The following is a 25,906-nucleotide window of genomic DNA, read 5'->3' as shown; positions in this document are numbered from 1 at the left end:
AACTGTAGATTGCAATGCTGTAGGGCAGCTAATGGAATTACACACAAGGGTTTTGTACATTTAAAATAAGCAGCTACTAAAAAAATTACCCTTCAGTTTGATAGAAACTGTATAAAACTGCAGATGGGAAACAATTAAATAGCTACCAACATTTATCCATGTCAGCCTGATAGGTCATTTAATAACAGGTATTTCTTTCCTCCTTTCCCTTTTTTTCCTGGTAGGGCAATAATAAAGATTAACATTTATGAAAAGTAGCATAAAATATAGCGCAGCCAAATGAATAATTAAAGATGCTTCTGAAGAATTTGTTTGCTATTGTATGGCCGTGAAGACTGCTCTCCAGTAATGAAGTACATTTATATTAACTACAATTATAAATAGAAAGAAGATGAGGATTATGTTTATGGACACTTCCTTGTTATCCTAAAAAAAAAAAAAAAAGATCTTTGGTTTTTTTCTATTGAATCCATGGTTTATTTCATGGACAGCACATTCTCCTTGGAAAGAGCTGGGCCTGGCTTGGGGCCTGTGGGTGCACATGGAGCAGGACACAGGACACGCAATAAACCCTGAGAGATCAACGACAACACTTTCCCTGGAGAGGCTCGTGGGCAGAGAGGAGAATTCAGCCCTGAAATTTCGAGGTTTATTCTAAAAACAGATCCACAGAATCATGTTCCTCCTCATTGCTATAGTCAATGTGCAAAGACCTTGCAGAACCGGCCCTTCAGGCAGCTGGGTTTGGGTGTTCAGGTTGGGAAATCGCTGTTTCTGTTAATAATGGATCAATAGTACCATGGGAGAGACAAATTATTTGCTTACTGTTGTGAAAAGGCTGATTATTTCTTGCCCAGTCCAACTCAAAACAGACCAGCTTGGCTAAATCCGACAGAGAGCTCAATCCCATGGAGAAGTTAAGCCCAGCTCAAGAGAGCTCCTAAACGTTTGTCCCTTTTGGGGTAAGAGCAGTGAGTATAACAAAAGCCAGGCTTTCCTGAGGACTCAGCATGCTGATCCACTGATGGCTGGAGATGAAGCCAGCAGCACTTCCCCCATGTTTTATTAAAGCTCAGAATCCCTGCCCAGCTGAAAATTCTGCCTAAAAGACAAGGCCCTTGCAATAAAGCATTGCCTTCTATCGGACCGATTTCAGAAAATATGAATATGGTTTTAAAAGTGCATAACTATAACATTTGTCTGAAGAGCAGTGGGCCTTTGGATTTTCCTCTTGGCTACCCAGTCCCAGCACAGCTCCAGTAAGATCTGCTTTAAGCCAGACTTGCCAGAAACACCAATAAATCCGTGCTGGTTCCTCAGAGCTGGTTAAACACTGCAGCATTTCTCTCTCAACATCTCTTTAGATAAGGTACATAAGTAGAAAGTGGGAGTATAATGAAATCCATCTTCTTCATCTGCCTGCTTTGTTTTGATCTTGCATTCCAGGCAATAAAAAACTGCAAATAATTTTGAAGTGTGACTTTTCCCTTGCCGGGATCAGGGCGTTCAAGGAAGAATACACAGATCATCAAGTGGCTGATTTCCCTCTTTATTTTCCTTCCAAGAACATCCTGCTGCATTTGGTGGCCCAAATGAACACTCTGCTTCTTTGGTGACAAATATGATGGCCAGCAAACATTGACTTTTGACCATTAGGCCTGCCTGCACTTACAGGCACATCAGCATCAGAGCACTAAGGCAGCATGAAGGTCATTACCCCCGACAGCATCTTCCTTGCACCAACTTCCCAGAGATGTAAGCAATAAGCACTTGCAGGAGATTGATACGATACTTTGTGAGTAATTTGGATGAACTATAACACTAACCCAGTAAAGTATTATAATTTTAAATGTGTCCAGAAAATAATTGAAATTCTGGTTTAGCTTCATCATAATGCACAGCACTGGGTATATTTAACAGCTGACTAGTTTAGCATGAATATTGCTTTACAAATGAGGTCATATTGTTTTTAAGAAACAATATTGCTATCAAACATGTTTAGGAGGAAAAGCAAGAGATTATGAGTACACTTTTAACCTTTCTGTCTCTTTCTATATCTGTTTACTATGGTGATTTAGGTGCTCAGTGTTGTTTGAAGGCAAACATAGAAGGTTCTGGCATTTAAAAGAGAACCAGTAATGAGCAACTGGCAGTCAGATTCTTTCTTATTATTACTCTGTCACAAAATCTCTGTTCTACATCACTCCATCTTTGCAACACCAGTCAGAGATGAAAAAGGTCAAAACATCTTCAGATGTGCAGACACAACACCTTTGCAGGAGGAGGGATACCCAAACAAGCCATCCAAAAGAGCATTCAACACAAAATATGGACAATTTCCATTCACCTCCACAATATTTGGGTATTTCTCTGCCAGGGAAGGGGCACACAGAGGGTCTGATCCTGCTTTTCCTGTCTCTTTGCAGCCAACGGAGCCAAAGCTGCAGCAACTGGGAGAAGAATCAGCCTGTGATCCTTTAAAATCCCTTTCAAAATGGAAAAACTTTGAAGGTCCTGCCCAAAATATTCTCTCTGAGAGGCAGAACCTCAGGTGGCTCTGGGAGCATGACCTTGCAACCAGTTTTGCCTGAAATTAGGGGGAATAATCTCCTATCACTCTCTTGATTACCAATGTAAACACATTGCATGTTTATTATTACTCTGTTAGTTCATTATTAATTGATTTGATTTATTTATTTGCTCTTTTGTTATTTACTGCTTCTAATGCCAGCACTACCCTGCCAAAATTTTTTACCAACGTGGAATAAAATTCTTCCTTCCCCCAAAATCTCCCTGCTTTGATTCACTCCAGCACTTTCCTCTCTTTCCACCCAATCTGAGATGCTGCCTCACAGTTTCCTTCCAGATATAAAGACCTTTTAATAATAAGAATTCTAATAATTGTCAGTAGTAAAATTAGTACTGTTGGCTCCGTTCTACAAAGAAACTTCTGCAAAACAAATCAATCCATGTCAAAAGGAAAAACTTCCAATTGATATGGAAAATAAACACAGTGTTCAAGTATCTATCAAGAATCATAAAATAAGGGAAAGTTGAAGAGAAAAAAAAAATAAAAGAAAAATCATTGAAACACAAATATAAAGCTGTGTTCTTTTAAATTGGGTCTCAAATGATCCAAGGAAGGGTTGAGAGCCAGGGCCAGTGCACAGATCATTTACAGATCATAATCACCCCAGTCTCAGTCTGCATTCCTGCCCTGTCCTAAGTGATATCTGACATTTATCACACTGGACAGAGCATGAAAAAAGAGGCAGCAATAACAGGAGGCTGCAGCTGCACAGGCTCAGCTTTTCCTGAATCTCAGCAAGAAATAACAACTCTGAGTTATGGGCAAAAACTCCAGTAATCAGAGAGGTCATTACTGACAGAAACAACTTCTCCAGCACAGGTACCATGATGTCACCACTGCTGAAGAGAGGGACCTCAGAGGGTACAAAAAAGCCATTTATTATTTCCAGCAGAAGTGGATCTGAGGCCTGCAGGAGGTCACAAAACACTCCAGTGATCAAAAATCCAGACTGAAGTCCTGAAAGAGCTGAAAGGATGGATTAACTATGACCCAGCTCTATAACAGAATAACAAAACTTTGTACAAAACTTCATGAACTTCCCCACGTTTTTGTTTTTTTTGTTCTGGGGCCTCTCAGACTTGGAAGGAAACACAACAGAGGGCATCTGACCTCTACCAAATTATTCAGAACATTGACTTTCAAAGATTAATTGCTGCTGCAGGTAAGTCCAAATATTAAAAAAAAAAAAATTAAAAAAGGACTATTTAAAAATGTTTACAGAATTAAAATACATTTATTATTGTTCTAGTATTCCCAAGGTAAAGTGCAGAATTTTCAAGTGATTAAATCCACACAAAAAGCAAAATTCTTCATTTTTGTTTTAATTTCTCCCTTCTCCATTTCATCAGCATTTAACTGGGACACCATCCCTGGAGATCTGCACTTGGGCAGAGGAGCAAATGGGCCTGGGTGTTTATCTGGGCATCATTTTCTGTCTGTGTGGCATCATTTATTTCCTGGGAAAGGGCCCATGCCAGGTCAGGATCAACTCTTTGAGCAGCCAATCCATCAGGTGGGAGCAGATGGCAGGGGAGGCGTAAGGAATGGCTGGAAAAGGAGGAAAAGCTGAAATGGATGGAAGTGAGAAAGTAATAAGAAAGTGATCAGTGAAAGTACAAGCACCAGGAAATAAATCAATCAAAGCAAGGCTCGCTCTGAGAGTCCCTTCAACGTGAGCAGGGCTTTAACCTCCCCAGCAACACGGGAATCTGGAAGGTTTTCCCTCAAAATTCTCCTGGAAATCAGGAGGATGAGCAGAGCAGCATTACTGGAGAGAACTGGAGATAAAACCCAGTCTGCTTTCTGAGAGATGCAGGGAGAGGCTGGGACAAGGAACATTACAGGGAATTCTGGCCATTGCTTTTCCATCCATGTTCCAACTGTGTTTATTCTGTGGGAATGTGGCACAGGATCTGCACTAGGATTTTAAACAGAGCCCTGGAGCAAAAATTGAAATAAGAAATAGAGTGGGAAGTGTGCAGTGTCGTAATAAAAGACTCACACACTAACGTGACTTCCTGAACAGAAACCCACCCAATCATTTCAGAGGCTTGGCTTCAAACCAGGAAAATCCATTTGCCACCAAGAATCTGATTTTTCGTGACAAAAAAATTTCATGCACCTTATCTAGCACAGGTTTTGTCCTGAGTGCTGATAATGTGAAAGCAAAACTTGTAATTTCTGCTGGTTTTATCAGTGGGAGCTGTGCAAGTGTGGTTCTGCACAGCTTTTTGACAACACACGAGGATACTCTGGCTGTGGACACCAAGCCAGACTTGATTTGCTAAGTAGAGAAAGTCCCTTAGGATTTTATGGGTAAAGTTGATTTGGAGCTATAAAATTGAAGCATTTATTACAGACCAGAGGCCAACAACACTTCATTACAGACTGTCTAAACACTTTCAGTTTATCCACTAGGTTCAAATCCAAACAGTGCTTCCCTTTCAAAGCACTTCAGCCTGGTTTCCTTTCTCTTCCTACCAGCAGTAACACCTTAAAAAATGCATTTTTAATGTGTTTATCAATCTAAAATTTAAATTAAGGCAAAGCCTGCCACAGAACGAGCCAATACCTGCACAAGGTTTGTCTTAACAGCTCCCAATTCTCCTTGTCTGCATGGGCTAATAGATGTATCCACCAATGCACAGCTGGAATTTAACCAGTCTGTATCTGAATTTTGTAATTTTATTTTATTTTATTTTATTTTATTTTATTTTATTTTATTTTATTTTATTTTATTTTATTTTATTTTATTTTATTTTATTTTATTTTATTTTATTTTATTTTATTTTATTTTATTTTATTTTATTTTTATTATGCTGCTCCTTCTGTGCAGTCAGTTCCCTCACACCGACTGGAAATGGGTTGCACAAACAAAGAGAGAAAAACATGTTTAAAGGAAGGAGTTGCAGTAAGACTGAAACTGCTTTTAATACATTATTTAAAAATTCACCATGTTTTAGTCTCTGCCCCTTTCAAACAAGTCTTTACTCACTGGGAGGAAAAGCAACCAAAAGTGTCAGGGGCAGCTTGATTCCACCAACTCTTGGGGTCTCTGGAGCTCCATGCACTGAGCAGAGAAGCCTGACTGAAGGGTTTCATTTCTAATAATTTTTCAGATGTTAAGGATATATTAACTTTTCCATGTACAAGAAGCTGAATTTCTTACTGGTTTAACTCTTCTGAAGCAAAAGGATTTAGGGAGAGGAAGAATTGGCTCAATGTTTTGTTTTTCTTGGCTCTCTTGTTCCTGGTGCTGTTTCTTTTTGTGTGATGGGCACAAACAGATCACAGAATCAGAGAATTTAGGTTGGAAAAGACATCCACGGTCACTGAGCCCAACCATTAATTCCAGCAAAGATTTTTTGGGGGCATTAATTCCATTCTGTGGAAGGCAAAGTGTTGCCCACTACTTTGGAAATGAAACAGTGAATTCCCACTTCACCTCCTCAGTTATCATTAATGTAAAAAAACAAAAGGATAAGATGATTTCCCATATTATTTCCTACTTTGTTTGTCCTCGTGTGATTCAGAGACAACCTCTCATATGAAATTCATCTTCTTCCCAGCACGATTCAACTCCTCCACCAGTATCAACTGCCCCAAGGTGGTTTCACCACTGCCTTTTCTTCCTTCCTCTATGAGCAGCCTCATTTTTCTGCCTTTTCTCCTTGACACTGGTGAAAATGCTGGTGTTGGAGGGAGCAGACAATTAAAGGTCAAAAATTCAAGTGTTTTTCTGTTCCGCCCTGCATAAACCCATTGCTGTCAGGGAGGCAATCATGTCTGCAAATGCACTTTACGGGGCTGAAATCTGTTTCTCAACTTAAACCATGTAACATTTAAATATCAAAAACTTTGTTTTCTAATGAGAGAAGTATTGAGGGGGGAGAAATGAATTATATGCTTGATGTATACTGAAGGCTGGGAAAATTAAGGCCATTTCCCATGGTGAGAATGCAGTGATTTCAGTTTGTGAGAATAAATTAAACCTTTGGGAAAATTTGTCTTCCATTAAATTGAACAGCTAAACAGGCACAGAAGATTTTAATGTCACCACCAGCAAACCCCAAAGGTTACAAAAAGAAAAAGAAACAGTGTTTGCTTGTTTGGAAGTTCTCTGTCTCTCTACCTAAGAAAAGATGCAAACTGTAAATGTATGTTGAGACACAAAGACTCTTAAAGATCATAATTCCATTCCTATACCATATGCTATTAATGTCTGTCAACACTGTTTAGCCAGCAACTGCTGACAGAACCATATTTGCTATCTAAATACATCATAAATAAATCAGTAATGAACTGCTTTAGTAAACCTTCTGCACTGATTGGAAATACAGATCGAGTAAACAAACTCTGGGGATAACATTTTGCAGCTCCAAGTACATACAAGTGTTTAATGTCAGTGACAAAGTCACTCACACCTCTCTCTCTGCAAGGCACCAGGCGGGGAGAGAAAATCCTAAGGATGGCAAAAGTGTTTAATCAATTGTAGCAAATGTACCTGTCAGCATTCATCATATTACCTGTCCTAGGTTGTTTTTTTTTTTTAACCTGATGTAAATCTCAGCAAAGGGAACAAAACCAAAGCCCTGGGCTCAGTGCTGGTCCCTGGGCTCAGGAGAGGTCACCACACCTGGCTGAGCTTCCTGGGCTCTCCCAGGCAGACCTGAGCCAGCACAGCCTCTGCCCAATTCTTGCCAAGCAAAAGAGCAGATTTTGTCTTAAATACGAGCCTTTTTCAGGACAAAACCCCAGGAGCCAGGAATGCATCTCCAAGAGGATTCCTGATCTGCTGCAGGTTAACTGGGAGTTTTGCACTGCAGAGTTTCTGCTGCTGTTCAAGGGGAAAATGCACATTTGTGCCAGAATTTTTGTGATGTGGAATACACTGAAATCGAAAACTTCAGGTACTTTGTGAATGTACAAGATAAAAAATAGTAGGAAACATTCCCCTGTTTATTCAAGCAAAACCTATCAAATGTCACCTGGACAAAAAAGGAACTGTTTGGTGAAGAGGGGCTGGAACTGGGATTTATCTCAAGAGGTGGAACACCGGGAGACAGGAATTAGTAGTAATGTTGTCTGTTAGATGTAAAAAAAAAAAAAAATCCACCAGCACCATAAAATTGTAACTCAATAAATATCTCCAGTCCTCCCAACTCTTTTTTGACACAGGTTTTTTGAAAGTTACTTTCTGACAGCTTTCTGGTAATTAGACACCACAGCTTTATATCAGAACAGTCTTAATTAAGACTGCAGAGAGATGCTAAAATTATAATTTCCTCTATGCTATATTTTAACAGCAGAAATTCTTGGAGATCCCTGTGGGATGAGACTTTAGTCCAGAATAAAACAAGTGCTAATTTATCACGATGCTCGCAATGGATGATATTTTAAAAATAGAATTGATCTCCTGGATGGAGGATGCCAAGTTTCTCTTGATGCCATCAGACAATTGAATTACCCTTTGTTTCCCCCCAGGTTCCCAGCCTGATGCTGTGTAAGATGCAGAGAAGTGCCTGTTTACAAATTGAGGGCTGGAAAGGCTGGGAAGCAGTGGCAGGTGTTATCCCTTACAGCGGGAATGGGCTCGGAGCAGCTCCCTGTGCCCTTCCAGAGGGATGGAATGGGATCCATCCTCCTCCCCCTGCTGCCCTGCCCTCTGTGCCCACCTGGAGCTGCCCTGGGAAAGGGAAGGAGCCCGGGCTAGAAGGAGCATGGCTTTGTGAGGGAAGGAAGGTAGAATCTTATCTTCCAATAAATCAGGATATAAATTTAAATTATGAGCACCTTAAGAAGACGGAGGTTCATGCAAAAGAATACAGTGTAAGACAAGGTTCCCTCTGGTGTCATTTGTTTTCGTGACAAGCTGCAGAGATTGCTGCAATAGAAGAAGTCCCAAGCTCCTAAATACCATCTCAAGTAGAGTTCATGTAAAAAAGAAGAGAAGCGGCACCGTCTGGATGATAAACATTCATATTTTACAACCTTTCAGTTTATTTACTGATATATCTTTTTCTAACTATATTTGTTGTTTGTATCAGCTTGCCTAGGCAAAACAGAGCCATACATAATTCAGGGCTAAAATTGCCATCAAGTCACCGCAGAATCGAAACAAATAGACCCCAAACGTATATTTTTCATTAATAACCCTCCATTACCAAGTTCCGACACTTGGAGGCCAAAAATAAATAAATAAAGCAGCGAGATAAAAAAAAAAAAAAAAATAAAAACAAGACACCTCATTATTTAATGGCAGTCTGGCTGTGCTGGGAGCAGGTGGGGGATTTGTGTGGGACTTGGTGCTCTGTGTGACCTGGGAGCGGTGGCCAGGGCCAGGAGGAGCCATCAGCCACTCGGCCAAAGCTGTCAGCAGCCCTCAAGCCTGCGAGACAAGGCTAAGTGTGAAGGCTCCCATGCCACTTACACATTTCATTTCTTGCTGTCTTCCTGTCCAAAAAATAGAGGAAGAAATGGGGAAAAAAAATAGAGGGGGGGTGGAGGGGTGGAGTGGGGAGAAGGAGAGAGAAGAAGAACTGTTAATTTCCAGCTGAAAATAGCAGCTGCTAATGGGCTTTTGCACTCCTTTAGTCGCTGCAAGGTCATGGTCAGAAGTAGCCTGTGATTGATTCTAAAGAGAAGCTCGGTTCATGTCTGTAATGGACATTAAAAAATCTGAAAGGAGCTCAAAAGGGAAAACAAAAATGTGACACATTTTATGGAGCCCTGGAGTCCTCCAGGTTCTCAGGATGAACTTGGAGGGTGGAGTCATGCCCTGTTTTTTTAATTGTTCCTCATAATAATTATTGCAATACAAGGAACAATTAATGGTGTAGATTAGTCTAACTTCATCAATTTTATGGCCATTTTATTGCTCTTTCTTGCCGCTGCGAGAGGCAGAGCCCGCCTCCTCCATCCCCGTGTGTAAAGGGTTAAATGAGATGAGTGACAGCCTTTCTGCATGATTTACAACTTGGAGCCCTGTAGTGAAACCAGCGCTTGATGGATGATCCTGAAAGACGGAGACTAACCATAAATCATGTCTTTGAATCATTGACAAAGATAAAGGAGAGAAAGAAAAAGCACTGGCATTGACATTCATTCTCCCAATAATGTACATTGACTAGTTACAATACAGAGCCTTAATTAAAAACGCGAACTCCAAGTAGGCACCTCAGTGCAGGCAGCGGCTCCGGGAGCCTCGTGGAAATCACAAATAAAAGTTCCAGCCGCATCCAGGAGAGCTCACCTCGCTGGGATGTGCTCTTGGGAAACAAACCCCACTCAACTCCTCGGTGTTTAACACCCAGCTTTCCATTTTTTGTGCCTGTTCTTAATTTCAGCTCATTGTCAGAGCCCCCGCCCAGGCAAGGTGAGAGCTCTGTTGTTTCAGGCGCTGGCTGCGATGCAGAGATGCCAATCTCCCAGGGAAAACAAAGGAAGGGCTATTATTATCCCTGCAGCACGGAGGAATACAGGGATTGCTCCCGGAGATCCGGGATGATGGCTTTAGGAAAGTGTTTGTAAATCCTGAGAGCTCTAGGACAGAAAAGTGCTGGAGCTCACAGGGAAACGCATCCATCCAAGGTTTCCAAATTTAGGGAAACACACCCATCCAAGGTTTCCAAATTTAGGGAAACACACCCATCCAAGGTTTCCAAATTTAGGGAAACACACCCATCCAAGGTCTCCAAATTTAGGGAAACACATCCATCCAAGGTCTCCAAATTTAGGGAAGCACATCCATCCAAGGTCTCCAAATTTAGGGAAACACACCCATCCAAGGTTTCCAAATTTAGGGAAGCACATCCATCCATCCAAGGTCTCCAAATTTACGGTAGGGATGAGAAGAAAGCTCAAATTCCTCGTTGCTCAAGGTGCCACTGGTGCCCACTCACACGAAGGGATGCCCGACCTGCCCATCTGCAATCAGCAGCACCTGAATTCTTTCCTTCCCAAAAGCAGAGCTATCACCTTTCCCTTTCAGAGCTGGGCAATACACTTAATATTGCACAAGAAGTGAGAGAAAACCCCAAAGAAGCAGTTTCCAAGAGACTAGAGAGATGCACGGAAATGAAATACTAAAGGAAAGAATCTATGGAGAGAAGAGAAAGGCCTAGAGATGCTCATTTCTCACTGTGCTTCATCTTTGCAAAAGAAAGCCACAGATCTAAAAAGTTCACATGCCCACGTGAGAGAAAACACCAGGGAATGAGCTCCCAACCTTCCCAAGTCTTGTGCCTTTCCCAAATCTTTCCGATTTGTCAAGCATTTAATCCTCGTGGTTTCAAGAAAATATTGGGATTTCACACATGGCAAAACCCAATTATAAAAACAAAACCAAGGAGGACAAGCAGCACTAAGCAGGTTTTTGTTGGTTAAGGAAAGCAGCTTCTACCAGAGAGAACAACTCATGAACAGCTGAGGAGGCACAACAGGGCCTATTTCAGAAGGCACAACAATCATAATAAATTCCTTTTATTTATTTGCACAAAATATTTCCCATTTTTCCCTCTGCCTGGCCTTAGCTCTCCTTTTCCCTACTCCTTTCCCAGTCCTTCAGGTGATTATGAATATTTTTATGTGCACATTATCTGAACAGAAAATCTAAAGACTTTATGAACATGAAGAGGGGTGCTTCAGAGCACCCCTCTGCAGGCAGCAGAGCCGAACAAGTACATTATAAAAATTATTTGATTATTTTTCAGCTCCTTCTTTACAATTTGCAAGTTTCCTTCAGTGCAATATTTCTAATTCAAAATATTTTCAGCAAATGATTCGTAATGGCAACAGCATTTTGATGCAGGTTCACTTGGACCAGGTACACAGGAGGTTTTTTACCTCAATTGCATGAAATAGAGTTTGGTTTCAAACTTCTGAGCAAATGTGTTGTCATACAGGATTGATTGGATCTGCCATTTGTTTTCCTTAACTATTTGCTGAAGTTTATTTTTCCAATAAACATTTCTATTACAAACAATTTCCTCAGATATTTACCAGCAGTTAGAGGGGAGAGAACACAGTCACTTAATGAACATTTTATAAATTCGAAGGGATGAACATTGCCTCCTTCCCTTCCACTTCTGTCCCATCCCTCCCTCAGCTTTTGGTTTAAATTCTTCCTCTGTGTTACAAAATATGTCAGTAGCTCCTGAGAAAGCTTTGTTAGTAGGATATATTGCTAGAGTGAAATAAATTGGCAGGAAGCTGTGTCAGGAAAAGGTTCTTCCCCAGAGGTGCTGGCACTGCCCAGGGAATGGTGCTGGCCCCGAGGCTGCCGGAGCTCCAGGAGCGTTTGGGCAGCGCTGCCAGGGATGCCCAGGCTGGGATTTTGGGTGGCTGGGCAGGACCAGGAGATGGACTCTGATGGTATTTTTGGGTCCCTTCCAGCTCAGGATATTCCACAATTCTATGAAATTGTCAAACTTGGAAAAATTACCCTGTATCTTTTCTTTTAAGGAATAAAAAGAAGTAAGGCAGAGAAGAACTGAAATTCAAATTTTCTGTTTGGAAACAGAAGAGTGCCTGAAAGTAACAGGTTTCAAAGTACAGGGAGAAGAGGTGATGGCAACTGAACTCAGGGTACCCAGGTCAGCCTCTGCTGGGTTTTCTGGTCATAATTCCCATGGCACAGCACCAATATCCCACCATTTAATACCCCTGAGCACTACAGGAAATCAGAATCCAACCCAGTGCTCCCTAACCAATCCACAGTAAATGATTCACACCAGGGCTAAACACAATGGCAATAAAAAAAGTCACATTTGGGCCAGAGCAGAGAGCCTGATTTCAGTTTGCTCCTTTAAGGGAGCTGAAGTGGCCTGATTTCCAACGCAGCTGGCTGGGTGAAGGAGCACAGCTATCCTAATTATATCATTTCACTAAATCTTGAGGTGATAGAGAAGACAGACATTGAGCTGTCACAGGAAGTGACCCTGAAACCAAGCGAGATGTTCCACTAAGAAGCAAATACACCTTTGTTGCAAAGTGCTGTAGAGGATGCAGAGGATGTTACTCTGCTGCTCTCAAGGAGTGTGTGAGTGTGTGAGTGTGTGAGTGTGTGAGTGTGTGAGTGTGTGAGTGTGTGTCTCTGTGTGTGTGTGTGTGTGTGTGTGTGTCTGTGTGTCTGTGTCTGTGTGTCTTGCACCCCCAGAGACTGTGGGAATTGACTCAGGGATCAGCTTTGAGAGGATTTGGGATGCAGCTGAGTCACTCCTGATTCCCAGGAATGCAGCTGGCTGGCCAAGCTGTGATGGGAGGGAAAAGAGCTCCCTTGGTGCCAGGCTGAGGGTGAGATGCTGTTTCAGGGGTGCCTGGGAAATGCCTCCTGAGCTTACAGCACTGGAGTTACAGGCCTGGACAGGACCCAGCGTGTGTGAGGAGAGTGCTGGCTCTGGAAGAAGCACAGCTCCAGCCCTGGATCCTCCAGATGTGCCCAAGGAGGGCAGGCTGCAGCTTGCTGTGCCCCAGATGTGCCCCAGGAGGGCAGGCTGCAGTTTGCTGTGCCCCAGATGTGCCCAAGGAGGGCAGGCTGCAGTTTGCTGTGCCCCAGATGTTCCAAAGAAGGGCAGTTTGCAGTTTGCTGAGCCCTGGCTCCCCCTCTTTCAGCAGGGAGCTGTCATGGACCCACCCAGGCTGATCTCTGTGCTTTGCCCTGTCCCCAAAGCACAGAGGACCTCTGGGCTCTGGGAAGAATTCGGTAGATTTGAGGCCACACAGGAGGGTGGGAGAGAGGGAAGAGTTAATACAATAGGTTTTGGCATTTGACAGAGAATACTTATGTTTAACCATTCATAACTAAATCACATCAATTTAAGTGGATTCCATGTATTTCTGACTCTCACATTAATCTCTATGCAGAGAGAGTGTCTAAATATTTGTCTCTTTCAGTTCCGATATTGTAATTCTCTACCAAAACCAAGGGGAATCCCTTGGTTGGATTTTTTTTTTTCCTTTTACCTCCTCTCCTTTTTCTTACCTTCTTCCCTTTATTTTCTGCTAGAAGAAAGTGGTGAAAGGCTTTGGATGATCATTTAAGGAAACAGGAATTTAATAAACCCCGTGTTTGGGCACATCACAGCTTTTATGTTGGTGCTGAACTCCACATACATTAAATCCACATCATCTATCAATCTTACAGTTGTGTGTCACTTATGAAAATCTACTGAGTATTGTTTTCATCTCGCCTTACAACAAGCAGCAAAGCCTCATGAATACTGAAGAGCATTGTAAATACTGCACATCTTTTATTTTTAAAGGTCTAGACAGTTTGCAATGGCGGGATTTCTTTGTTGAAAATTGCAGCTTAAAGCAATAATTCCCTGTTTCCTCGTGTCCTGGTTTTGCTGTCCTGTGTGCAAACAAGCACAAGTGCTCTGGGTGTCATCAGAACACCTCCAGTGTTCTCCACCACGCCGGGGCTCAGCCTCTGCCAGCCATTAATCCAGCCCCAGCTTGGTTCAAGTGTGATATTATTATTCAAATTCCATCCCACTAGGAAGCAACCAGCTCTGAGATGTATCTATTCATTTCCACTGCTTTATTGAAATCTGACAACCTGCTTTTTCTACATTTTTGAATATTGCAACTTTATGACCACACACTGCCATCACCCTGCTCTTATTTGCCTCAATAGCCCTCAGTAGTGGATCTGCCACGGGCTGAATTTAATAGAACAATATTTTACTGTTAGACAGCACCTTTCATTTTGAAGAATAAAGCCTCATTGAAATTCAGTCATCTTTGGGGCTTGGAGAGGCACAGATTTTTGAGCAGGGATGTTTCGGCCAGGGACACAACCAGTCTGTGTGAAGAGTGCAAAGTGACCTTTAAAGCACACGCAGCCCAACAGGAGGTGTGAGGTGTTACACAAAACACCACCACTGAGGATTATCTGCTCCTGTTTGGGCTAGAAAAGGGGAGCCAGGTCTCCTGAGGTGATGTTATGCTGACAGACAACGAGCACAGCCCATTTGTTGGGCTGCACTGAACACTCAGAAATCTTCCTCTTGGCAATGCTTTTCCAGGCACAAGCAAAGAGAGGCTCCAGAGTTGATTAAACCTTCCCAAAGAGCCCCCAAAGGCAGGATTTGGCTCATGAGGGAGAGGGGATGTTCAGTGTGGTTCCTACTTTACAGAGACCCAGTATCTTCTGCAGAGGTTTAACAACTTGCTGGTTTCTTTTCTATTTGCTCGTTGTCCTCGTTATCTTGTCAGTCCTACAAACGCACATCAACTTTTCCTGCAGATTATACAGCTTATCACAAGCTGAGAGCTAACAGAAATCTCACAGAGAACAGGGACTTTGTGCTGCTTGCAGGACTAAGAATTGCAGGAGTGACTTCTAACCCTTCTGTTTGTTTCTATTTCCATGCCAGAAAAGGTAACTTCTGTTCTCCTCGGACACAAAGGCAGAGCTCCCCTGACTTCAGTGCTGGGAGCTGTGCTGGAGCTGCAGCTATTCTGGGGCTTGAACAGCCTTTTGTGATTTCTCTGAAAGAACTGGTGGAATCAATCTGCTGCTACTTGTCCAAGCAATTCAGCTTCAGTGGCAGGATTAAGAGCTCCCATTTCAATCTACTCCAGGCAGGAAAGGGGAGCAGTGTCTCATAGATTATCAGGTTAATGAAGGGTAGGTACTGAAGGCTCAAGAGCCAACCTGTAAAGACTCTGCTGCTGATTCAGAAGCACTGGAGGAGAGCTCCAAAACTTCACTGAACGCTCCCCCCATCCAACCACGCTGGCAATGGGTGTGGGGTTATTACAGCTGAGTTGTCAAAGCAGGGAGACAGAATTCCAGTGCGTTCCCCTGCCTACATTTGCTGAGAAATGTTGGCTTGGGACAGGTTTAGCAATTTAAGCAGATCTTGGTGTTGCACCAGGCTAAACTCAAATCAGATTTAACCTGCCTGACCCAGGAGAATCAGGACATGAAGCATCCACGGGTGTCTTGGTTTGGTGACCCCAAGTATGGCAGAAGGGGTTCTGCAAAGCCAGGACATTCCCTGTGTGTTACTGGGCAAGGGAGCGTTTGCCATTTCCAAACCCAGCTCCAGAGCAACCCTGCACTGTGAGAGTTTGACAAACAGATATGAATTCACAAAAGCAGTACCAAAACCTCGGGAAATGTACGTGATGCAGAGGGAAGGAATGCGGAGTGTGCTGCATCCCAGTGTGCCCGGTGCTGCAGGCTCCCAGCACATTGTACAGCTTGCTCTGCAGAGCCCGGGTGGGGCCATTTGCTGCATCTGAGGAGCAGACCTTTCATTTAGATCTGCAAAAAATGTGCAAGTTTGTAAATTCATCAAAGAAATCTAATCCACCTATTGTCTTCTGATCTCTCTGCTAAGATCCTTCCATATGAATAGAACTGCTTTTAAGAGCACCACCCCTCCCCTCCCCACCCCCCAGCATTTCCTGTCCTCTCACCTTAAAAAACAACCCTGAGAACTTTTCGACCAAAGCAGCCATGTGGAGCCAGAATTGTTTCAGATTTACCCAGAGCCTTTGCTCACATCCTGTCGGGTGTTAAAAATCCCTCAGCTGCTTTGCTAGGACCACCCGGCTAGTTCTGAACCACATCTGACAAAATGATACTGTTCACTTCCAGAACCCATCACACAGTTATTCTTGGATAAAAGGTAAAGCAAATAGCAGCCAACTGCTCACTGCTGCAGAAACGAAGACCATCTAGCCATTTATCAAAGCTTCAGACAACCAGCTTGCTTTGAGCTCAGCCACCTCTCCCATTACAGCTTTAAACGATAACACGCCATAATATCAGAAATGACAAATGGAACCGGGGGCCCAACCTATACACAATCAATACCTGCTCTGAAATAAGAACCATCTTTAAAGTATTGACAAAGGCAGCAGCAATACGGATAAAACTGCAATTTTTCCTTGAATTGTTTGGTATGGCCACTGTCAACATTCATTTGTCCATGACATTCTTTTTTTTTTTTTTCCCCTTCATGAGAGCAGCAAAACCCCAGGGTGTGCAAGTATTGTCAAGCCATTATAGTGGCCCTGTGTCTCCTGTTTATTGGAGGGTAAGAGCACAGGGCCGATTGCAAGTGACTTTGCCAGAGCTGCCGGGGAACCGCCATGTGGAGAAATTCTGCTTTACACTGAGAGAAATCAGAAAAATTTAAGATGCCATCAGCTTCATTCCTTTGCAAGGGGCTCCTCCAGCTCTTGGGTTTATTTAAAACACACCCATGAACCCTCTGCAGAAGCAGAATGGCAATTCTGGGTTGGGTCAGAAAGACTGAAGGACTGCTGGAGGAAGCACTTTATGGGCCAGCCACTTCCACCTCCAGAGTTTAATAAAACCAATAATACTTTGTACTTTTATGGCATCTCAGTGTTCACCACGTTTCACAGACTCCATGAAAAATTAATAACAATGCAAAATACTCTGCAAATGTTCCTATCCCTTTCAGATGGGGAGACTGAGCCAGAGCCAAGGCAAATGGCTTGGTGAGGGTGAGGCAGGGCACTGGGACAGCTGGCCACAGAAACTTCTCCTGAGCCATCCCTGGAAGCACTGATCACTCCTCCTCCTCCAGGAAAAATCAAGAGGTGATGGGATGAAGGTGACTTGTGAAGGGTGTAAGTCACACAGGAGTCATCTCCAGACTACGTGTACAGCCAAGGAAGTATGAAAGAAGGGATTGGAATTGCCACCAAAGAAACACAAAATTGTCCCCAGAGTCACCCACAGCACTAGAAAGAGGATAATGACTTCTGAGCTCTTTCTAGACATAAGCAGCCATGCCTAGGCTTTCCTTACAGCCTCAGTGAAAGGAATGCTTACAGGGAAATACATCTATGAGGAGGTTTGTGGTTACTAATTGGCCTGAGCTCATCACAGGAATAGAAGAGGTCCCAAACCTTTGCAGTGCAGATGAAGTGGGCCACACCACTGTGCACACCTGCAGGGGAAGGGGCATTTTCAGTGGCACTGAATAAACAGGCCCCTGCCGTTCATTTCCAAAGCAGCATCAGCAATAGCTGCTGCCCTGGAAAATGATCGTGAAGAGGGAAAGGCTGACAGAGAAAAACTTTAAACAGGGGAATATGAAGTGCAAAATCGACTTTCCAATGGCAAGTCTGCCAGCAAACTCCCAAACACATCCCAGGCCATACCCAGCCTGACTCCAGGACCTGCAGGGTGTAACCCCCAGGCAGAGCTGCCGGGCTGGGAACCCCTGGGAGGCTCCAGTGGTGGAATCCTGCCCATCTCACAGATGATGTGCAGCTCTGCTGGGTCCCTCTGTGCCAAACTGCCAGCTCCAGCTTACAAAGGGAAATATCTGGCAAAGGGGCTGGAATTGCTCAGAAGTGCTTTGGAAACTTCAAACTGAAATGAGCCAGAGAAGAGAAAGTGTGAACAAAGCAACAAAGGTAAAGGAGCAGCTGGAGATCAGCCAAGTGGTCCTGAAGGATATCCTAAAAGCCACCAGGCATGGCTGAGTGAGTGGGACACAACTGAGGGAAAACCCTTTGACAGTAAGATCTTATAAAGAGTGGGGAAGGAGGGGCTCTAGGACTTGGCAGTTAATGGCGTTTGGGCACAGAAACAAATCCAGAGCTGGGGCCACTCACTTCCCTGACATCCTGAAAAGTGGGAGTCTCTTTTTAAATAGCTTTGGCTAAGCCCTTGAAGTTTTTGGGTGGGAAATAGTTTTTATTATTGATTGTCATTAGTGCCTGAGTAAGAAAACACACCCACTCCTGTTCTGGAGGCAGCGTGAAGCCAGAGAGAACCTGCTACACGAGTGCAGGAGAAAAGCCCGGCTGTCTCCCGTGTTTCACTCTGCACGCACTGCTGCTGGCTGCTCTGCTCTGCAGGGATCCTCTCCCAAAGGTTTCAGTCTGTGCTGGGATTAGGCTGCTTTCTGCCTGGCTGAGTGACTCGCCTTGGATGAAGAACATGACAAGCAGGGTAGGAGGCACAGGATGCTGTGCACATGTCCCCTCAGCTCCGGGTGTTTCCTCGTGGAAAGGCACCAGCTGCCGGTGCCAGATCCGCTACGGAATCCGAGCGCTCTCGGAGTGCTCGTGTGGCCTGGAGAATGTGCTCACAGCAGGAGCAAGGCACAGGCACAGGCCAAGTTTAATATTGATTTTAGCACTGCTGCACAGATTAGGCCAAACCAGAATAATCCCTTCAGCCCAAAAGGTGGAGGAGTCAGCAGATTTCCTGGAGTTCTCTGCTCAGGACACCCAGCTCTCTGCTGGCTGATGGATATTTGTGAGGGGGATGATGCACACCAGCCCCCGAGCTCTCTGCACGCTGGCACTGCTGGAGGGAGCTCCTCTTGCCACCACTCCCAGCTCCAGGAACAGCCAGGGAATTGATGGAGAGGGTCAGGACAGTGCCAGGCTGGACAGGGGGCTTTCCCCAGGACTGAAGGATGCCTGTCACCCTCTGGAGCACACGCTCCTCCTCTGGAGGAGGCTGAAAAATGGTCTGGAAACTCCAGGTCTGTAAGTCTTTTGCTGTAGAAACCAGGCCATTAGTCTGCCTCACACTCAGGCTCAAGGGGAGGAGAATATCTCAGTGCTAAAAAGCTGTAAAAAGCAATTATTATCGATATTACTCACTAATTATTGCAACAGTGCTGGATAGTGCAGCAGACCTGTTTTGTAGGAACTGGGCTGGCAACAGCATGTTGGGATTGTGCTCCAAAGGAAGAGCAAGATAAATTAGATTTGTATAGAGCAATAATGTAATGAATAAAGACATTAAAAGAGATGAAAATAATGTAAGTCACTTTATTAAAAATCCCTAAAGAGAGGCTTGTCACATCAGGATTTTGGGAAAAGGGGTGGAAATGGAATTGAGAAATGGGAGATGGGAGAATATATTTTTAAAAAAGGGCAAGTTTTCAAAGGTAAGTAGGAAGGTTGAAGTGCAGGTAGAGTCTTAGCAGCAATTTTACAAGTGTTTAAGCAGGTTAAAAAAGAATCAAGGCTTTAATCTGCTGAGGTTCTTTTGAAAATCCTACTAGAATTTCTTCTCAAGATGTGTAACTACCCTAAAAAATCTGGCCCTGATCACTCACGGAAATTGAATTATTTTCTAGAATAAGAGTTGCCTTGCAGTCAGACTGAAGTCTCTAAGCAGTTATCAAATTAAAATAAAACGAGAATGGAAAGCAAATAAAATGAGGGTATTTGATGAAGCAACTCTCTCATAAATACTGTTACAACGAGGGCACAAACACAGCCTGAGTGGTGACTGAGTTTGCTGAACTTTTGGGAGTTTGTCCAGGCAGCAGTTCAGGTCAGAATCTTCTGCGGCAAGAAAAGCAAGGAAGGAAAAAGGATGGCTGGCATCTCATTTAGCCCTGCTCTCGCACTGAGAGAGATTCTGTGCTGTGGGCAGAGCAGAAGCTGATGAAGAACAAAACTCCAGGACCAGAGGAGGGACAGAAGCAGCAACTCCTAATTTGCAAGCAGAGCTAATGACTCCTTACCCCAGCATGTCCCTACATCCCATCCTGGCATTCATCTCTTTTGTTGAACCTTTTCCTGCCAGGACAGGCAGGATCCCAAGGGACAGATGGGTCGGTTACTGGAGCAATGGACCTTTCTGGTGACACCTGGTACATAAAATGGGCCCCCAGGGAGGCTGGCCCCTCTTCCCATCACATCCCTGCCTCCTCCTGCTCCCCCATCCCTGCCTCGGCACTGTCCTGGCACGGCTCCAGCAAAGCCAAGGAGGCACAGACACATCTCAGCGCTCCTCTGGGATGCCAAATGCGGCCCAAACCCCCAAGAGGCCGGCAGTGCCCGGGCTGGGGTCGGGCAGATGTGCCCAGGGGGCTGCGAGCTCCTGGCAGAGGCTCCTCCCCAGCACGGCAGCCCGAGCACCCTGCGAGGAGGCAGTTGCTAAGGTAACTGCTTTCTTCCTTTCAGAGAAAAGCCAAGTAAACAAGCATGTAAATAGACTTAAGAGCCACGTAAATTGTTGGTGAACCTATTCTGGTTACCTTGACGATAAAGTATGAGTCTTCCAGGATTGAAACTTTCTTTGGCGTGTAAAGAATATAGCACACTGTGATCTCAGGCAGCTACAGCTGGGGCTTCCAAGTTTGAGGTGTGTCTGCTCCCTTTCCACACTACCCTTCTCTGCAGGGTGTGAAGGCATGCCATGTACCTGAGGCACAAGGTGCACCCATTCCCACATCCCAGCCACCATGAGGGCTGCCCGGGGAGCCTGGCACTGCCCACATCTCCACCAAAAACCAGTTTGCTGCAGTGTTGTCCTGGGCCAGCGCCTCCCGTGCACGTGCAGAGGTGGCACCCGAGGATGAGAATGAGATTTGCTCTTTTTGCTTGTCAAGCACGGCACAGGGATTCCCAAGCCGAGCTAATCCCGGGAAGCAGCAGTGATGAAGCAGCAGGTGATGCTCCGTGGGTGTGGGAGAAGCCCTGACTCCACATCAGCACAAGCAGGGACTCGTAGCCCTGACAAGGCTTCCATTGCTCCGAGGTTCTCTGCGCTTCCAGCTGCTCCCACGGCCCATCCAAACCCTCCCGTGGAAAGGCCGTGCTCACCCTCAGCCAGCCTCCCTCGCTGGTTTAACCAGCACAGAGAGCTGAGGATGAGGTGGTTTTTAGCTGTTTTCCCTGATCCTGCGGCGGGCGGTGCCGCAGGAACAGAACCGCGCTGCCGGAGCAGGAGTGGGATCTGGAGCTGCCACAAATGACATCAGGCAGCATAACTATTTCAGCCCTGCCAGTCCTCAGCAGGGGTCACAGCTGACAGCAGACTTTATAAAATTGGCTGGGGTTGGGTGACTAAAATGAAACATCTCAGCTGAAAAAAAAAAAGAAAAAAAAAGGCAAGATTGAGGCTCATTCAAGAGCTTTCTCCTCACACAGTTAAGGGAGAGCTTCACTACAATTGACAGCTAATTCAGTACACATCTCATAATATATTATCTCCCCAGCTCCATGACAAGTCTAGTGAGCAAGATGCAAATGAACACTTAGGCAGGTAAGTTCTTAATGTCACTTTAAGACTCAGCACAGCATCGCTGTCTTCTCCATCCAGTGGAGGAGTTGCTGGTGATGGAGCAGTTGTGGGAAGGTAACAGCAGGATGGCAGAGGAAATGGAAGGTAAAGGAGGTTAATTTATGGAAATTATCTGGGTCACGCAGTAAGTAGGACATGTCACGCACAGCTTTAAAAGTACAATAGTAATTTATTTAGGAGCTGATTCTCTCAATAGATAGTCAATGAGGGTTATCAGGAGTCAGGTAATTGTTTTGATCTCCCCATCACAAAATGAACCGCAGCATCCCCGAATGGATGCAGCAACTTCCAGAGTTGTGCAACTCTGAGGAGGCCCCCAGAGCAGGGGGGAAGGTTTGGCTGGAGTGGGGCAGTGCCACTTGGGAGAGCTGTGTGGGGTCCTGCAGCCCTTCCTGGCAGCCTGGAGGGCACTGGGATTACTGGGATGACACTTTTTGGAGCATTCAAGGATCAATGAAAATTTAAAAAAACTCAGAGGATTTTATCACTTCAGAAATATTTGTGTTTAGGGAGGGGAGAGGAGGGGAAGGGGAAAAATAACTTCTATACGAAGATACAAAACAGACTCAGACTGGTTATGAACTAATTAATATGTCCTTGATATTAATGATACAAATTAAAAACCAGGAGGGATTTTTCTCTTTGGATTTTTTTTTTTTTCTCTGTTTCCTCTCCTTTATTTTGCTGTTTTAATGCCTCAGTTGAGGACACAAAAGCTGCTCTGCCTTCACAGCATTTTCCACTGCGAGGAGCAGCAAAGGCAGGGAGATGTGAGGGGCACAGAGGGCACAAATGGGAGCCCAGATGGAGGTGCCCAGGGGACACTGGGCACTGCAGGGATCCCCAGCAGCTCCAGGCTGGGTGAAATTCCTGGGAGCACCTGGGAAATGTTTCATCCAACCCAGCAGCTCCGTGCCCTGCTGTGCCTGCGCAGGTACCTGCTCTCCATGAGAAACCTGCATCCCTCAGCACTGACTCAACAGAAAATACTTTCCATTTTTAATCCTTAAGCAATTAGTTAAATCAATCCAAAAGGCTGTGTGAACAGCCTTGCACCAGTGAAAAATAAATATTTTTCAGTTTAGCTAAACTTCACTCTTTTTTTTAATGCTTAAAGCCTTCCACAGGAGTGTCTGTACAGCCACAACTGGCAGCAGTGCTTAAAATAAAAATCTTTCAGCTGTATCCTTTAGCTTCATCTCCCTCTTCAGAGGAGCTGCTTGTCTATCAGAACATCATAATTCCAAATTTTCCTGACTTAATTGGTTTGTTCTGTGATGCTCTCAGAGAAAATAAATTAGAGTTTCTATTTTTATTTTTTAATGAACTGACCACAAATTTGTAATGAGAATATATTTTGCAAAGCTAAAAGGACAGATCAGGATATCTTTAATCAGTTTTTAATTACAGAAGCCAGTGACTCAAAACCTTTCGTACCTGACTTGGTTGCTGCTTGGACCTGGTTCCTGCCCCCTCCTCCAGGCTCAGGTCTGCAGGTGCTGATGTGTCCGAAGCCAGACAGTGACAGGAAGATTTCAAGGATTTCAAGGAGTTTTCTTATCTCAAACACTGGAATTCTGATGGTTTCTGACAGAGCAACACTGGCTGCTCAGCATTCAGAATGTATCTGATAATTTTTCATCAATCCTTGGCTCTTAAGGTCAGGAGATTCCCTACAAATCCCCACTTTCTCAGCTAAGAGCTGATTTTCCTGGCCACTGGGATTGCAGGTTGATATTTAAAAGGAAGGTGAGAGAAATAAGATAGAAATAACTTATTTTTTGTAGCGGCACTTTTTGTTATTTTATCATTTCTACGGAATCGGATTCCATAGAAGTTCTGATTCTGTTTTCTCTCTTCAGCAGCTCCTTGTCCCTGCCTGTTACACTTGTTGCAAAACCTGCTGGGAGATTTGAGCTGCTCCTGCCGACGACAGAGCTCAGCCTCTTTCCCTCATCCTACCGAATCACAGGAAGAAAATCAGCAAAGGCATTAAAATCACCCCAAAAAATCCTCTTCTGCCCAAAAACGTGCTTGAGAATACCCACAGGAACTGTCCAGACTGCTGATGAACTTTTTTGGTTCTCATGTGAACATAATTTGAGCTGAAGATAAACCCCAACTCTATTCTGGGTTGCATGACAAATACAAATTGAGCACGGAGCTTGGAAACAATTAATTTAAAGTAATAATTTGTATAAACATCCTAACAAAATTTTAAAGCGTATTAAACACCCTGTTTTATAAACATAACACTTAATTTGAAAAAAAAAAAGAAACATTTAGAAGGTAACGCATTTAGGATAAGTGCACAACACATGAAAATAATAAATGAAATTTTCCCAGTTTAGAAAATGAATGTAATTAATTAACATTTAAATTACATTTTTAATTGCAATCATACCCTCCCAAGGGACTCATAAGGGACCATAATTGCAATTAAAAGCATGTGGATTAGATAATAAAACAATGCAGAGTGTCTGAAATGTGCGATTTAAAATGGAAAGCAGACATTGTTATCGGCACATCTAACTTAATTGTAGCCATAAAGCAAATGTGCTGTACAAAATAAAATTCACATACGGGAACATTTAATTCTTGAATCTCTTAAAGGGGACACGCTTGAGAGCACATTTTATGACAGGTTCTGTTTGAAACGGCCCTTTAAGGCTTTAGTATTCAGGGATAGTGCTTTAATGTTTTTGCATTAATAAAAGCATAGCTGAATGTTCCTATTAAAATACACAGATACATTTAAGTAAGAGATGAAACTGAGTGCCTGGAATTTAAGTTGCAGAAGGCATAATTATATCAGGAACACATTTTTCTTTGTTCTGCTTTGTTTTAAAATTGCCTTTGCCAGGGGAGAGTTGGAGAGGCGCTGTATTTGCAGGGTGGGAATGACCAGGAGAAGGTGCCTGATAAATTGGTATTTACTGGGCAGACACAGATTTGCTCCACCTTCAGCATGGTCACCTCCCAGGCCAGTGCACCCTCACAGGAATATCGACTTCCTGGTTTTCCTGCTGCTGCACTGCTGCTTTTTGATAAATACTGACCATTTTAGCCTTTAGTGGCACTAATTCTTCATTTTCCACAAACTTCTACTTTATCTTTTTCATTCCTGTGCTGGGCACTGGTGAGGGGCCCCTCCAGGGCTGAGTCCAGTTCTGGCTCCTCACTGCAGGAGGGGCTGGAGCGTGTCCAGGGCAGGGAACGGAGCTGGGAAGGGGCTGGAGAATTCCTGAGGGAGCTGGGAAGGGGCTGGAGAATTCCTGAGGGAGCTGGGAAGGGGCTCAGCCTGGAGCAAAGGGGGATCAGGGGGAATTTCTGGCTCTGCACAAGTCCCTGGCAGGAGGGGACAGCCGGGGGGGATTTGGGATCTGCTCACAGGGAACAGGGACAGGAGGAGAGGGAACAGCTCAGGCTGGGCCAGGGGAGCTCAGGGGGGACAGCAGCAGGAATTTCCCCATGGAAAGGGAGCTCAGGCACTGGAACTGCCCAGGGTGGGTTGGAGTGCCCATCCCTGGAGGTGTCCCAGCAATTCCTGGAGGTGGCACTTAGTTCAGACAGACATGAACAACTCCAAATGTTCTCATTGCATTTGCTGAGTTTTCACTTCAACCAGGTAAAAAAAAATAAAAATAATAATACTAAAAAATCCTAAATCTCTCAATGAATTGAATGATGCTGGTCTAATTCCAGCTTGACCAAAAGTGTGCTGGGTAAATAAGGCTGTAACTCCTCACAACATGCATCAGGTTATCTGCTCTGCTGTCCCCAGTGTAGGAGATTCCATGAAGGAATCGAGTTTAACTGCTAACACACACCATGGAATTCCTGCTGCCAGCAGAAAAATCCACCCAGTGTGGATTTGTGGATTTTTGGTGTAGAATTTGGTGTGGTACTTCTGCTATCTCTGAAAACACAGCGAGAGTCAGAACACAGTGAGTGTGCCTGGTCCCTGCATTAACCCTTTAAAAATTGTGGAATCTTGAAGCAATTCCATGGAATCTTTGTCACTAGCTCTGACACCCCTATACAGTACCAAGCTCTGTGGGGACAATGTTTCCTAAGGGTTGGAAGAGTTTCCTCTTCCCCTCAGAGGAAACAATGCTGAAAGCATTACTCAGAGGGAACTTTTGAACTTGAGGGTGACTGCTCAAAGCAGCAGATATAATTTGTTTTATAATACTTCCCACACCCCCTCCTCCCCCCAGCCAGGAGTGGCAATGCTATATGGAGCTCTCTGCAGTGCTCTG

At 44.2% G+C, this 25,906-nt stretch overlaps 1 protein-coding gene across 7 annotated transcripts in view; it reads right to left on the bottom strand.

The window, feature by feature from the left end:
* Positions 1-25,906, bottom strand: part of TSHZ2 (teashirt zinc finger homeobox 2) — a 202,290-nt gene that overhangs the window by 80,268 nt on the left and 96,116 nt on the right. Inside the window, exon 1 of one of the 7 annotated variants that reach the window (XM_086853325.1) lies at positions 23,082-23,739. The exons of the other annotated variants lie outside the window; for them this stretch is intronic. The gene's annotated coding sequence lies outside the window, so the exon portion shown is untranslated. Of the gene's footprint in view, positions 1-23,081; positions 23,740-25,906 lie in introns of those variants that run through there. 7 annotated transcript variants of the gene reach the window in all.

The sequence above is a fragment of the Cyanistes caeruleus genome, chromosome 16 (assembly GCF_971803275.1).
Source record: "Cyanistes caeruleus chromosome 16, bCyaCae1.hap1.1, whole genome shotgun sequence".
Classification (NCBI taxonomy): Eukaryota; Metazoa; Chordata; class Aves; order Passeriformes; family Paridae; genus Cyanistes; species Cyanistes caeruleus.
This window is presented reverse-complemented; position numbering and strand designations above follow the sequence as displayed.